This window comes from Patella vulgata, chromosome 5 (assembly GCF_932274485.2).
Source record: "Patella vulgata chromosome 5, xgPatVulg1.2, whole genome shotgun sequence".
Taxonomy (NCBI): Eukaryota; Metazoa; Mollusca; class Gastropoda; family Patellidae; genus Patella; species Patella vulgata.
Window position 1 is genome coordinate 49,921,195 of NC_065883.2, and position 12,748 is coordinate 49,933,942.

General features: G+C 37.6%; 1 protein-coding gene across 1 annotated transcript in view; it reads right to left on the reverse strand.

Annotated features, from left to right (window-relative positions):
• The window catches only part of LOC126821229 (thrombospondin type-1 domain-containing protein 7A-like), a 241,053-nt gene that overhangs the window by 6,419 nt on the left and 221,886 nt on the right, over positions 1-12,748 (reverse strand). The window lies entirely within an intron of this gene.

The window sequence follows — 12,748 nt, forward strand, 5'->3', positions numbered from 1 at the left end:
ACCTATCGAATTTGGTTGAAATTAATCAAGCTATACTGAGGTGGAAATGTATGAAACTTTCAAAATTTGCATCTTTGGGTGCCTACATCATTTGAACAAATATAAATATGCATACACATGCAGCAAATTATGCCTTCTAAATTTGATTAATATCCATGAAGCGGTTAGGAGAGGAAGTTGAAGAAAAGGTTAAGGAATGGCACTGAATATCGAGCAGTATGGTCTGTCTGTACGGCCAGAATAACGATGTTGACAGTCTACAAATGAGCGATGTCCAATACCGTACTAGCTGGCCCATTTGGGTATCAGTTATACCTTATAGCTCTTCACAACAACAGACTTCCCACAGAAAAGACAGGCCTGATCGATGCATCACATAACTGGCAATTATTTTTGGAATGTAAATACGTGTCTTTACAAAGAATCATGATCATATAACAAATCTGGTATGGGTTTATAAATGTTCTAAAAATTTAACCTGTTCTTCATAATAATAAATATTATATAATGAGCTCAAATAGCTGCAGAAAAAGGAGGAAAAATGTTCCAATACTATCATGTAATAGACAATTACAATTAAGAAACACCAAGTGTACATTTTAAGATGAGGTTTGGGTCTACAAAAGATTAAGTGTCAACAGGCCTCACTAATCAGAATAGAGATTGTTTCCAGTAAGAAGAAATGAATTAATGTAATCAACATTGACACACTTCTCTACGGGTAGTTATTTCCCTGTTTAGTGTTGATCAGACCCTTCTACTCGTTGATCAGACTCTTCTATAGCATGTTTTTCATAATGCTTATTTTCAGTATTGTCATTTGTTCCTTGGGGAAAGTATGTGGAGAGTCATTGGGCCTATATACATATTGTTCCATTGAGTAACATAATGGTGATAGATAAATTAATTCACCACAGACCAGCTTCATTTGTTAAACGAGTGATAACTTTATTACTTTCTGCATTCCTTTTAGGAGCTTTAATTTCCTTGATAGTAATGAACACAGTCTTTGACACGCACATCTACAGCTGGTCATGCCAAAACTCACAAAATATTCTCAGAAAAATAATCAAATAAAGTGGCTGCCTTTACTCTCACATCTTCTTCTTTATTCGGAGCATACTGTCAATACTGATCTAAAGATCGTCGAGTGACAAGCGTTCCATTTCCTCCATTTAGTCCACAGGCAGAATCAGACGTACTATATTGTTTTAATGAAGGGGAATATCTAAACCGGGTTTGCGGAACTACACTTTTGCTGAAAAGACAATAATATATCGATATATAAAACCATAATACCAAGTATTATCCCTACCTTCTTTATCTTTCCCAATATTGGTCAAGAATTACAACACTTATACACATCCTCCTATAAACACACAAATTCTTGTTTAACACAAGTTACCCTATGTTAGGCCCCTTTTGCAGATTGCACTTGGATTCTACTCAATGTATAACCTATTCGCTCACCTTCAATTTGCTTTCACCGCTTATGAATCGAAAGACCGTCGGTGGTCTAAATTGTAAGTTTCAATCTAAAATTGTAGTTATTAAAACATTTAGAGGCTTAAGAGGATACACTTTTCTGTGATTGTTTTGTAAAAGGTTTTGTTTATTAAGTAATCGTTGTCAACTTTCATGTCGGATTCTAGCTCTTGTTTTTTTTTTGTTTTTTTTTTTACATCCTGTTGCCATTTGTCTGTAGTAATATCATTTTTATTTATACAAAGTAACACATAGTAATGTCAATTCAAAAACACTAATAACACAAATCTGAACTGCATGCCGATAATTGATTTTAGTTTGTTGACTCATTCAGAACACAATTTCATTATCTTAACTAAAAGTAAAATGTGGAAACGGAGTTGTCTGATGTTTCTAATTGGGCCATGGTTTAATTTAAAACAAGTAGGTAGATCAAGGATATGTTACATCATGATTAAACAAAACTAAATACATCAAAGTTATCAAATTGACATCAGTCGTGGCCAGGCTTTTTATTTTTGTCGAATAGTTTTGAACATAAACATTTTGTATTATTTAGGTATTTAAGCATAGTTTCAACATTTTCATTTTGTATATTACTTTCTTGTTCCAGAAGTAAGGATTGACTGTTTTTATTTTTGATCAGAAGTTTATTAGATGTTACATGTCTAACTTCTTGAAATCTAGGGCAACAATCCTCTAATAAATATATGACACTCGTTAATTACTTCATTTCAAGTCTGCTTTCACCTAGGTTGATATTACAAAGAAGGGTTAATTACATGTACATGTATCTATTTATAATTCACCAAGCAATCATATTGTTTATCGCTACTTAGCCTGAGCAGGTTGTGCTCATTATCGAACTTATATTTGTCATGGGACTGACACTAAGTTTCATCACTCCCCTTCAATTAGATGCCAAGTTATGGTGTTCTAAGTCTTGGCAAATCAAGACCTGCGACTGCCAGGCAGGATACGCCCACAGTTTGCAAGAGATGGACAGAGAACAAGGTAAAGAAAAAGCGAGTTTTCGTACAATCAAGGGTCGATCACAATTCAGGAAGTTACGATCCGATATGCGCGAATACCGACACGAACCAAGATCTTTGGGTTATAAAAAAATATTTAAAGTTTCATCAAAATCGGATCAATATTATGACTTCTAGAGGGTCCACAATCTTGATTCATATATATATTTCCACTATTTGCGTAGGAGGGGCGGCCATTTTTTCCGGCAGTTTTGGTCTGATTTTTACTGAATTCTAACTCAGCTGTCACTAGGGTGTAACGGTGAAATATTCAAACGTTTTCTTTCAATCGGATAAAAATTGTGACCTCTAGAGGGACCACAAGCTAAAAACGCCATTTTTTGTACAATCAATTTGTAATTCAGGAAGTTACGATCTGATATGCGCGAATATCAACAGGAACCAAGATCTTTGGGTTATAAACATGTATTTCAAGTTTTATCAAAATAGGATCGAAATTGTGGCCTCTAGAGGGTCCACAACCTTGATATATACACTATTTGTGTACAAGGGGTGGCCATTTTGTCCGGCAGTTTTGGTCCGATTTTAACGAAATTCAAACTTAACCATCATTAGGATGGGACGTTTTTTTTTTAAATCGGATGATAATAATTTGTGACCTATTGAGGGACCACAAGCTAAATACGCGATTTATCGTAAAATCATAGGTTATAATTCAGGAAATTACGATCCCGTACGCGCAAATATCGAACAGAACCAAGATATTTGTGTACAAGGGGTGGCCATTTTGTCCGGCAGTTTTGGTCCGATTTTCACGAAATTCAAACTGAACCATCATTAGGGTGTAACGTTTTTTTTTTTAAAATCGGATAATAATAATTTGTGACCTATAGAGGAACCACAAGCAAAAAACGCGATTTATCGTACAATCAGAGGCTATAATTCAGGAAATTACGATCCGGTACGCGCAAATATCGAAAGAAACCAAGATCTTTGGGTTATAAACATGCATTTCAAGTTTCATCAAAATCAGATGAAAATTGTGACCTCTAGAGTGTCCACAAGCTAAAAACGTGATTTTTCATACAATCAGGGGCCATAATCCATGAAGGTATGGTCCGTCCGATATAATATGCCAATATCGAAAGGAACCGAGATCTTTGGGAGATAGACCTATATTTTAAGTTTCGTCAAAATCGAATAAAAATAAAAATTGTGCCCTGTAGAGTGTCCACAAATGGTGGACGGACGTCCGGGTGGACAGGGGCGACGACAATATACGTCCACATGTATGGAAAGGGCTACTTTAAGTTTTTGAAACTTGTGCATGATCCTTTTTATATGTGTAAATAAAACATGTTTAAATTAAATTAAGAAAATGTACGCATCATCCAACTTGGTCAAGATAGTCACATAATAAACATCTACACCAAGTTAAAACTTTCTACCTCAGTTAGGTGCAATGAAATGAAATGAAATGGGGTTTAACGTCTTACTCCTACTGGGCTAATGAAGGCGGGCATACGCCATACAGGGTGCTATGAGAGAAATTTGACCCGGACAGCGGCACTACGGCCTACTCTTAAATCGAATTCCAACTGACAAGAGATCTTTTACGTGCACGCCAATGTGTACATGGGACCGCGGTTTTTCGTCCCATCCGAACGCTAGACAGCTGTCCTTGTCAGGCCCTCCGTCCTGTATCACTGACTAGGGGGAACCACCCCGGAAAATCTGGATGAACTTTCTCGCCCAATGCAGGGATCGAACACCCGATCTCCAGGCTAGCGAGCCAGAGTCCTACCCACCTAGCCACCGTGCAGTTAGGTGCAGGTTTACCGTGTTCCATTGCTTTTTTGAAAAGACATTAAAAGAAAAAGTGCTCACAGCCTAGTCTATAGTATTTCCACTGGAGCAAAGGGGACTATCCAACATATATACATTAACGTTTAGTAAAGTTTTAGATCAATCTTTGAGATTTCTTAATTTACAGAAAAGGATTCGATTAGTTTCTGTGTCATACTCTTCAAAAAAAGTAGGGGATATTCAGAAACAATACAAAACTGCGGAAATGCACTGCTGATTTTAGAGGTAACCAGTGTATGTTAACAGGCTAATTGCCTACACATGAACATAAACAGTTCATATGGGCGGCTTATCTGACTTTTTTGAATTGTCAGATACACTCTTACAGTTTCACACAACAACTTTTGGTCTTCGAAGGAATTATTAGTGAGCAGAAATTCGCCCATGTATCTATTATCACCCGTCACTTCAGTCAGTTATATAGAGGGATAACTCGTGTTTTCCTTTTGCGTTCGTCACTTCAGATTGTTGAAACATTGATTACGTATCTATCGTAGCAATGATCACTGTGATAAAAATACTATTTGGAACGTGTTTAACCAGTTCTATCACATATGTGATAATGACTGACACCAATATTGTCCTTTAAGCATGTTGGCTACTGCTCGCTGTGTAGAATCTATTTGAAGCATGCCAATAACACGTAGACGTTCATCATGTTGTAGACGTCTCATTGCAAATTAAACGTAACACACTAAAGCAAAGATACGCTAAACAGTAAATCTTGTGCAAGAACCGATAGGAAAGCAAACATAGAAAGGATAAACCAGCATGCAGCAGTTTCCATCAACCCTTCCTTGAAGTGTCATATTTGACAATGAACCCCTCCCACGTGTATGACGCTAATGCGTGTCGCACCGGCAGCCCAGTGGTTCTGCTGGGGCGATAAGTTCTTCATCTGTGAACACACTTTCAAAACATGTCAAGTGTCCATGACTATTTATCATATCACAACCTGCATAGGTATTTGCATTTCAATATCCCCTACTTTTTTTAGGAGTATATATAATAATGATCAGGTGCTGGCTGAACAGAATTTTTTTGCCAGAGTTTTGATTTAAATTGTGATAACAATTGTGATTTTCGTAGGTAGACCATATGTTTCTTCCTTCCTAATGGTTTAGATATTAATCACGAACACTTAAACTTTGTGTTTTACTTATTATCAAAAGAGCAATAGATTTAAATTTCCATGGAAGTGTTATATCGAGACAGTACATAATTAATCCATGGTGGATCATGACCCGCCTCTGCCTTGGGAATATGTGGCTGAATTCCAATGTCCAACCTCATATTATTTCTTCAAGGGCATAACACTGTCATCTAAACGGTAGCAATTCTGCATATTTGTGGTATTCAATGTGTCATTAAAATTATGCATACTTTCTGGAACGAAATTTTAACCCAGTTCTCATTGGCATATTAAACATGTTTCTTTTAAATTGGATGAAAATGTGTGTTTCAAGCAATTTTGAACGCTGTTTAAAAGTCAAACTCCTTACACACAAGTTAAAGTATCATTAATTGGGCCTCAATGAAATAAGTCAGGATGTTAGCATTATACAAAAACAAATATTAATTGCAAGTCACTATTGAAAAAAAAACCAGCAGTACGCTAAATATTTTGGATTCAAACTGGTGGCCCATAGTTGCTAATTTCTGGAACACAGTAAACTGAACTTGAATGTAAACCCCTAAAATCAAGAGTTGCCGTTTAAAGGTGTCTTTATTTGATTTTCAATTCATGATGTGTAACAAGGTTTCGAACATTTATTGTCTTAACCTAGGTGTCATCAATTCTATTACATTTCTTTAAGGTCTTGGGAAAGTTGGGAGTGAGAGAGCGAATTTGTTTTGATCTCTATTAATTTAAAAAACTTCATAATTTGGACCGAAGTGCTTTAAATTGGTTAAGAGCCAGTGTGTATACTTAAATAGTATTTGTAATCCTAAAATACATCATCCATATATTTATGGTACAGGGTTGACTTATTGATTTCTAGCGTGAAGTTCGCTACAAGGTCCTCCCTACTAAACAAACTTTTTAAATCTCGCGGGCATTCTAATCCATTTAAATCTCTGCAATCCGATGGTCTAGAGTGTTGATTATGGGCTTGTTATGTCTAGATAATAGCTTAACATTTGAAGTCAAAATAAAGATCTGTAATAGGCAGATTTAGCTCTTACATAATGTATCTTTAATGTAAATAATGCATATACCGTTTTAAAGACGTTCCTATGTCATCATTGAGTATTCTTAAATTTGGATTCATCAGGGGAAAGGCGATGTTTATTTAGATATGAAATTTGAAGCTAGCAGAAGACAAGCGCCCATTGCAGCTGCCAATTTCCAACAAGAAAAGGATAGGATCATACAAATTTATAGCTTAAGGCAGCTTAAAAATACAAAAAATATTTTACATGTATGTTATAAAAAATATTTAATGTGATATTTTAAATCATATCTTGACTTTTCTTAGTATAAAATATTTTAAGTATATAAAATTTTGATAATAAGGCTATGAAAACAAAATAAAATAGGGAACAAAAGGAAGCAAGATATACAACCCACTTTCGATGATATGGCAATACTTGACGATGCTTGGCACACAATTCTAAATACTTTCTATTGTTGTAATAAAGTAATAAAATATACAACTGAAATCATGCATCATCCAAATAAAAATATACTAACATGCATATATGGGTCATTCTCCAAAGTTGTACAATTTGGGCATATACATCATTAAAATAAAACTTGGTTTATAATTAGATAAATCGTATTTTCTAATCTTTACTGCCACAGAAATGAACCTTAGCACATTTTCAAAATAATTTGTAGAATTTCGTTCAGAATATTTCAATATTTACTCAAAGCCATAACCATTTCCTTTGCTAAATATCAACTTTTTATATAAGACGGGGGTGGGGAGGGGGTGGATGGCTGAATGGTTAGCATGCGCGCGCTGTATTATAAAGTCTGTCATTGAGTCGACTGGCGTGGTTTCGAATCCCCGGTTGTACGTGACAAGGAGTAGGGTCGCCTGTCCAACCTCGTGGGTTTTCTCCGGGTCCTCCGGTTTCCTCCCACCGCTAAAGACCCCTACGCGCAAGCGAATTATTGAAATAAAATTTAAAAATATGTTAGTCCCGAAATGACCTAGTTTGTGTCGAGTGAACGTTAAACCCATTTCTCTCTATATATAAGACGACAATACTACCGGTATATTATTATATAACAAAAAATTCTAAATTACATGTTTTCATTTTTAGTTTTTATTATGAATATATACTGAGCGCCATGAAAAACGCATCACTTAGTTTTTCGTATAACAAAATGATCCTGTAAACATATCTTATTCATTTTGCTTCTTATTGTGAACAATATTCAAATGGGAACACATCAATAACAACACATTTGAACACTTATGGATGTTTAATCTATAATGAACGGTACAAAGTCAGAGGGGTCAAAACCAAAAGTACGACACAGATGTCAGTAGCGCGTGTGTCCTCCACGGGCTCTTACGCACGCTGTGCAGCGACGTCGCATGGAATTTACCAATGTTTGAAAGAAGGCCTGGGGCAAATTGTTCCATTCTTGGATAAGAGCAGCTTCTAAAGCAGCAATGGTGTGCATTTGTGGTCTCCGATACAGACGGCGTCCAATCTTATCCCAGACATGTTCTATCGGTGCCATGTCCGGAGACATGGCTGGCCAGTCCAAGACATTGATGTTGTTAGCAGCCAGGTAGTCCATACTAAAACGGTCGGTATGCGGACTTGCATTATCCTGTTGGAAGTGCTGAAGTTGTGGGTGCGCTCGAAACATCGGAACAACAATTGGTTGCAAGACATCATCACGGTAGGCTACAGCATTAACGCGACCCCTGTAAATGTGTAGGGCGGTCCGGTGATGAAATGTGGAGCCTCCCCACACCATTACACTTCCCCCACCCCATCGATTCGTTTCGAAGACGCAGCAGTCTGCAAGACGTTCCCCAAGACGTCTCCACACACGTCGACGGCCATCAGCGTGATAAAGATGAAAGCGACTCTCATCACTGAAGAGCACACTTTGCCAGTCTACTCTTCTCCATGTCTGGTGTCCTTGGGCCCATATCAAACGCCGCTGACGGTGATGATCCCTGAGGATAGCTCCAACATAAGGTCGTCGTGCACGGAGTCCTACTTCTCTTATACGACGTCTTACGGTGTTGGCACTTACTGGTCCTTGTCTTCCGACGACTGCTGCACCTGTTCGAGTCGCTGGGCGGAATCTGTCACGCAGATGAGTGACCCGGATGTAGCGGTCTTGAGCCTGAGTTGTACCAGGACGTTGACGGTCACGTGTTGATCCAGTAACTCGAACACGTTCCACCAACCTTACAATAGTGGACTGATAGCAATTGAAGTGTCAAGCAATAGCACGTGTAGACATGCCAGCCCTGGACATTCCCATGGCTTCATTCCGTTGATTTTCAGTAAGTCTCGGCATCTCTAGCTCCATTCCTTCACACGTCCAAGAACAAACTACGACAGATTGACGTTTCACAGTTCATGTACTGCACATTAAGTTGAAAACATGCTTTTAAAGGGCTCACACACAATTCTGCACGTGAATATTGGGTTTTTCATGTGCATCTCGTGCAATTTTTTTTTTTTTGCACACGGGCCGATATTTTTTGCGTTTGGGAGCATTGTGTGAAACAATAGTTCATAGTATTGCATAATATTATACATACAACACCACCTAGTAATAAAATATTTGGGGAAAAAAGTGATGCGTTTTTCATGGCGCTCAGTATATTCAAATTATCCCTAATGATACCAAATAATGAAATTAAACGAATCTAGGATTTCAAGGCATTTGAAGTTAAAATTTAATCAACCAGCGGCTGCCAGGCAGGATACACCCACATTTTGCAAGAGATGAATAGAGGACAAGTTAAAAACAAAAACAATTTTTTGTACAATCAGCGGCCATAATCGGTTCAAAATTGTAACCTTTAGAGTGTCCTTAATTCAGGAAGTTACGATCCGATATGTGATAATATCGAAAGGAACCAAGATCTTTGGATTATAAACATGCATTTCAAGTTTCATCAAAATTTGATTAAAATTGTGACCTCTACAGGGTCCACAACCTTGATATACCATATTTTTTACACTATTCGCGTACAAGCGGCGGCCATTTTGTCCGGCAGTTTTGGTCCGATTTTCACAAAATTCGAACTCAACCTTCTTTACGATGTAACGGTGATATACGAAAACGTTTTTTTTATAAATCGGATAAAAATTGTGACCTCTGGAGGGACTACAAGCCAAAAACGCGATTTTTCGTGCAATCAGGGGCCATAATTCAAGAAGTTACTATCCGATATGCGCGAATATCGAAAGGAACCAAGATCGTTGGGTTATAAACATGCATTTCAAGTTTCATCAAAATCGAATCAATATTGTGACCTTTAGAGTGTCCACAAGCTAAAAACGCGATTTTCCGTCAATCAGGGGCCATAATCCATGAAGTTACGGTCCGATACATGCCAATATCGACAGGAACCGAGATCTTAGGAAGATAAACATATATTTCAAGTTTCGTTGAAATCGGATAAAAATTGTGACCTATAGAGTGTCCACAAACAAATTGTGGACGGACGGACGGACAAACAGGGGGGACGGCATAATACGTCCACATGAAAATGTGGGCGTATAAAAAACTAGTATAAAAAAAATAGTCCTCTGTATTACTTTAATTGGGAGGGGTAACTCACTGACAAAATGACACAACCCGCTTCCTATGTGGCATTGTCTTTACTAACTGCCATGTAGTCTACCTGGGCCCGATTCCTAGAAAATTCTTAAGCACGTTCTTGTGCTTAGATTTTAAGTAGACTTTGTATTTAAGTAAACTTATCTTATTTTGTGTTCTTGTGCTTAGATTTTAAGGAGACTTCATTGTAAGCACAAGAACGTTATTATGCGTTCAAAGAAAAAACTTAAGCACAACTTCGTTCTTAAACATAGTCAATCTAAGCACAAGTCCCAAGCAAGGTATACGGCTTGCTTACCAACCTTAAGTCTGTTTCTGCTTGAAAAAGATAGCTGACCGTAGTTATTCGACGGCATTTCCGACACCTTTTGATACCAAAGAGACAATTACAAGACAGAGAAAATGCTTCTCCAGAAGAAATTAAGAATGCTAGGGGGCCTATAGAAAATTAATTCGCTTTATCCTGAAATCATTTTATTTATTTGCCAATTAGGCCTACTAAACAATAGGCTACTAACACACAGGCTACTTTAAGATCAGGTGCTCTCACAATTATTCAGTTAGTTTATATGTGTCTGTGTTTTTTATCTTGTGGCACATTTTATATGTGTATTGGGGACATGTCAAATGCATCTAAAGCCTGGCGCACACTATGCGACAATTTTAGCGACGAGTTTGGCGACTTAATAACGCCGCAACGAATTTGGCGATCACGAAAGAAAAACCCTGTCACGTGCTTCATCATGTGATAACTATAAATGCATTTTAGTCGTCATCGCGTTGAATACTTCAATTAATATTGTTTTGTAAATGGTGATCAGGCGACGACGTCGCCGTCTTAGTACAACGCCAGTCGAGTGCAGTACGTTTATAGTATTCCATGTAACGAGCTCAAATTGAGTCCAGAAATATGCCAGAGTATCCTAAATATAATTAATCCTCTCATTACCAAACAAACAACCCAGTGATTACGTTTCTAGTGTAAGGAAAGATTTGTAATATAAGAATCTTCAATGAAAAAAATGGAATTAAACAGTTAGAAGGTTTAATGGATCCATGTGATTTAAAGCGTCGACACATGGATCCAAAATTTTCACAGTCTACAACAGAATACAATACAGAACAGCTGTATTCATCCGCCCCAAAAAATAGTACCTAAAATTCATGTACATTATATAGGTTTAAACGTCAAATGAGGTCAAATGAATAGAGACGTCTTTAATATATACTAAATATTCGTATCATCCCAAATCGACAATAAAACAGTGAGAAAAGGGAAAATCTAAGTAATGGCAATCTAATTAACATAAAATTTACGACATAATCGATTCTTCAATGTTTTGATGGTGATCATGAAGAAAGTACATCTGTTCTCAGGAATCCGATAAGATTTTCCAAAAAAAGATCACTAGAATTATAGATTGTTATTCCACAAAGTCGAAAGGTATGTTAGATTTTTCATTCAGTCAAGTTAGAGCGAGTTTTTTTGCCGTCCTTTGAGCTCCAAACCCGATAGAAATGAAGGCGGAAGTGGCCATAATAGTTTTAGAGATCACTACGTGATGGCGCTCCTGCGTCGCGACAAACGGGGCCGATTTGTCAAGATGCGACAATCAATAAGCCCAGGACAGCGATTGACTGTCACCCTCCGTTTTTTCGCTACAGATACTGGGAAAAAACACCTTTTCTAATTACCATCTATAAATCCTGGGACTATAATAATATTGCTATACAAACGGAACAATCCACTGGGCCTACCATGTATACGACAGCTCACACATTTAATAAGTGTCATTTAATTTCAATTAGTTAGGCCTTAATTAGATTACCCGAGCCACTTATGCATGCAACAGAAAAAAAATCGGAGAACCTCGTGTGTGGTTATGTTACATGAGAAGAATAACGAAAAATGATTGGTTTAATAGGTGGATTTATTTCCCTGGTTGTCGCTTAACTTGTCGCCGAGGTGAGTACATTACACGATTTGTTGCCGACGAAGCGACGACTTAGGCGATCATATCAAACATGTCTGATATTGACGACCATCGCCGCGATGGTCGCTGGCGATGAAAAATCGCTACCGACCGAGTGCGCACACTAGGCGAGTTTTTGATTTTTCATCGTCGGCGACCGAAATCGCCAATGTCGTCGCGTAATGTGCGCCAGGCTTAAATCAACCATATAGGATGACGTCAATCAGACGACAAATTTATGACGTAATTCGCATACCAAAGTTGTTTTTATGACGTTAAAGAGCATCGTAGTCACAGTTTATGGTAAACCTTACTAGTCACAACGTGCTTAGAATTATACTTGACTTGTGCTTACGTAAGAATGGTCTTGAGAATTTTCTAGGGACGGTATTTTTATAAGTTTCTTACGTAAGAAAAAGTGAAGCATGACTTTGTGCTTACTTTAAGAATTTTCTAGGAACCGGCTGGATGATAGGCCTAGGCCTAATTCTTAAACAAAGCTTTAACACACTTTATTCTAGGCTACTTTAACTTACTTTAAGAGACAGTCGGATGACCTCATCTGACATTTAAGCGGGCTGCAGAAACTACTCGTGCCCTTCACATGTACCGTCCTCCAGTGTTTCAAGCAAATAACAGTTGGTACCTTACGCCAAGGG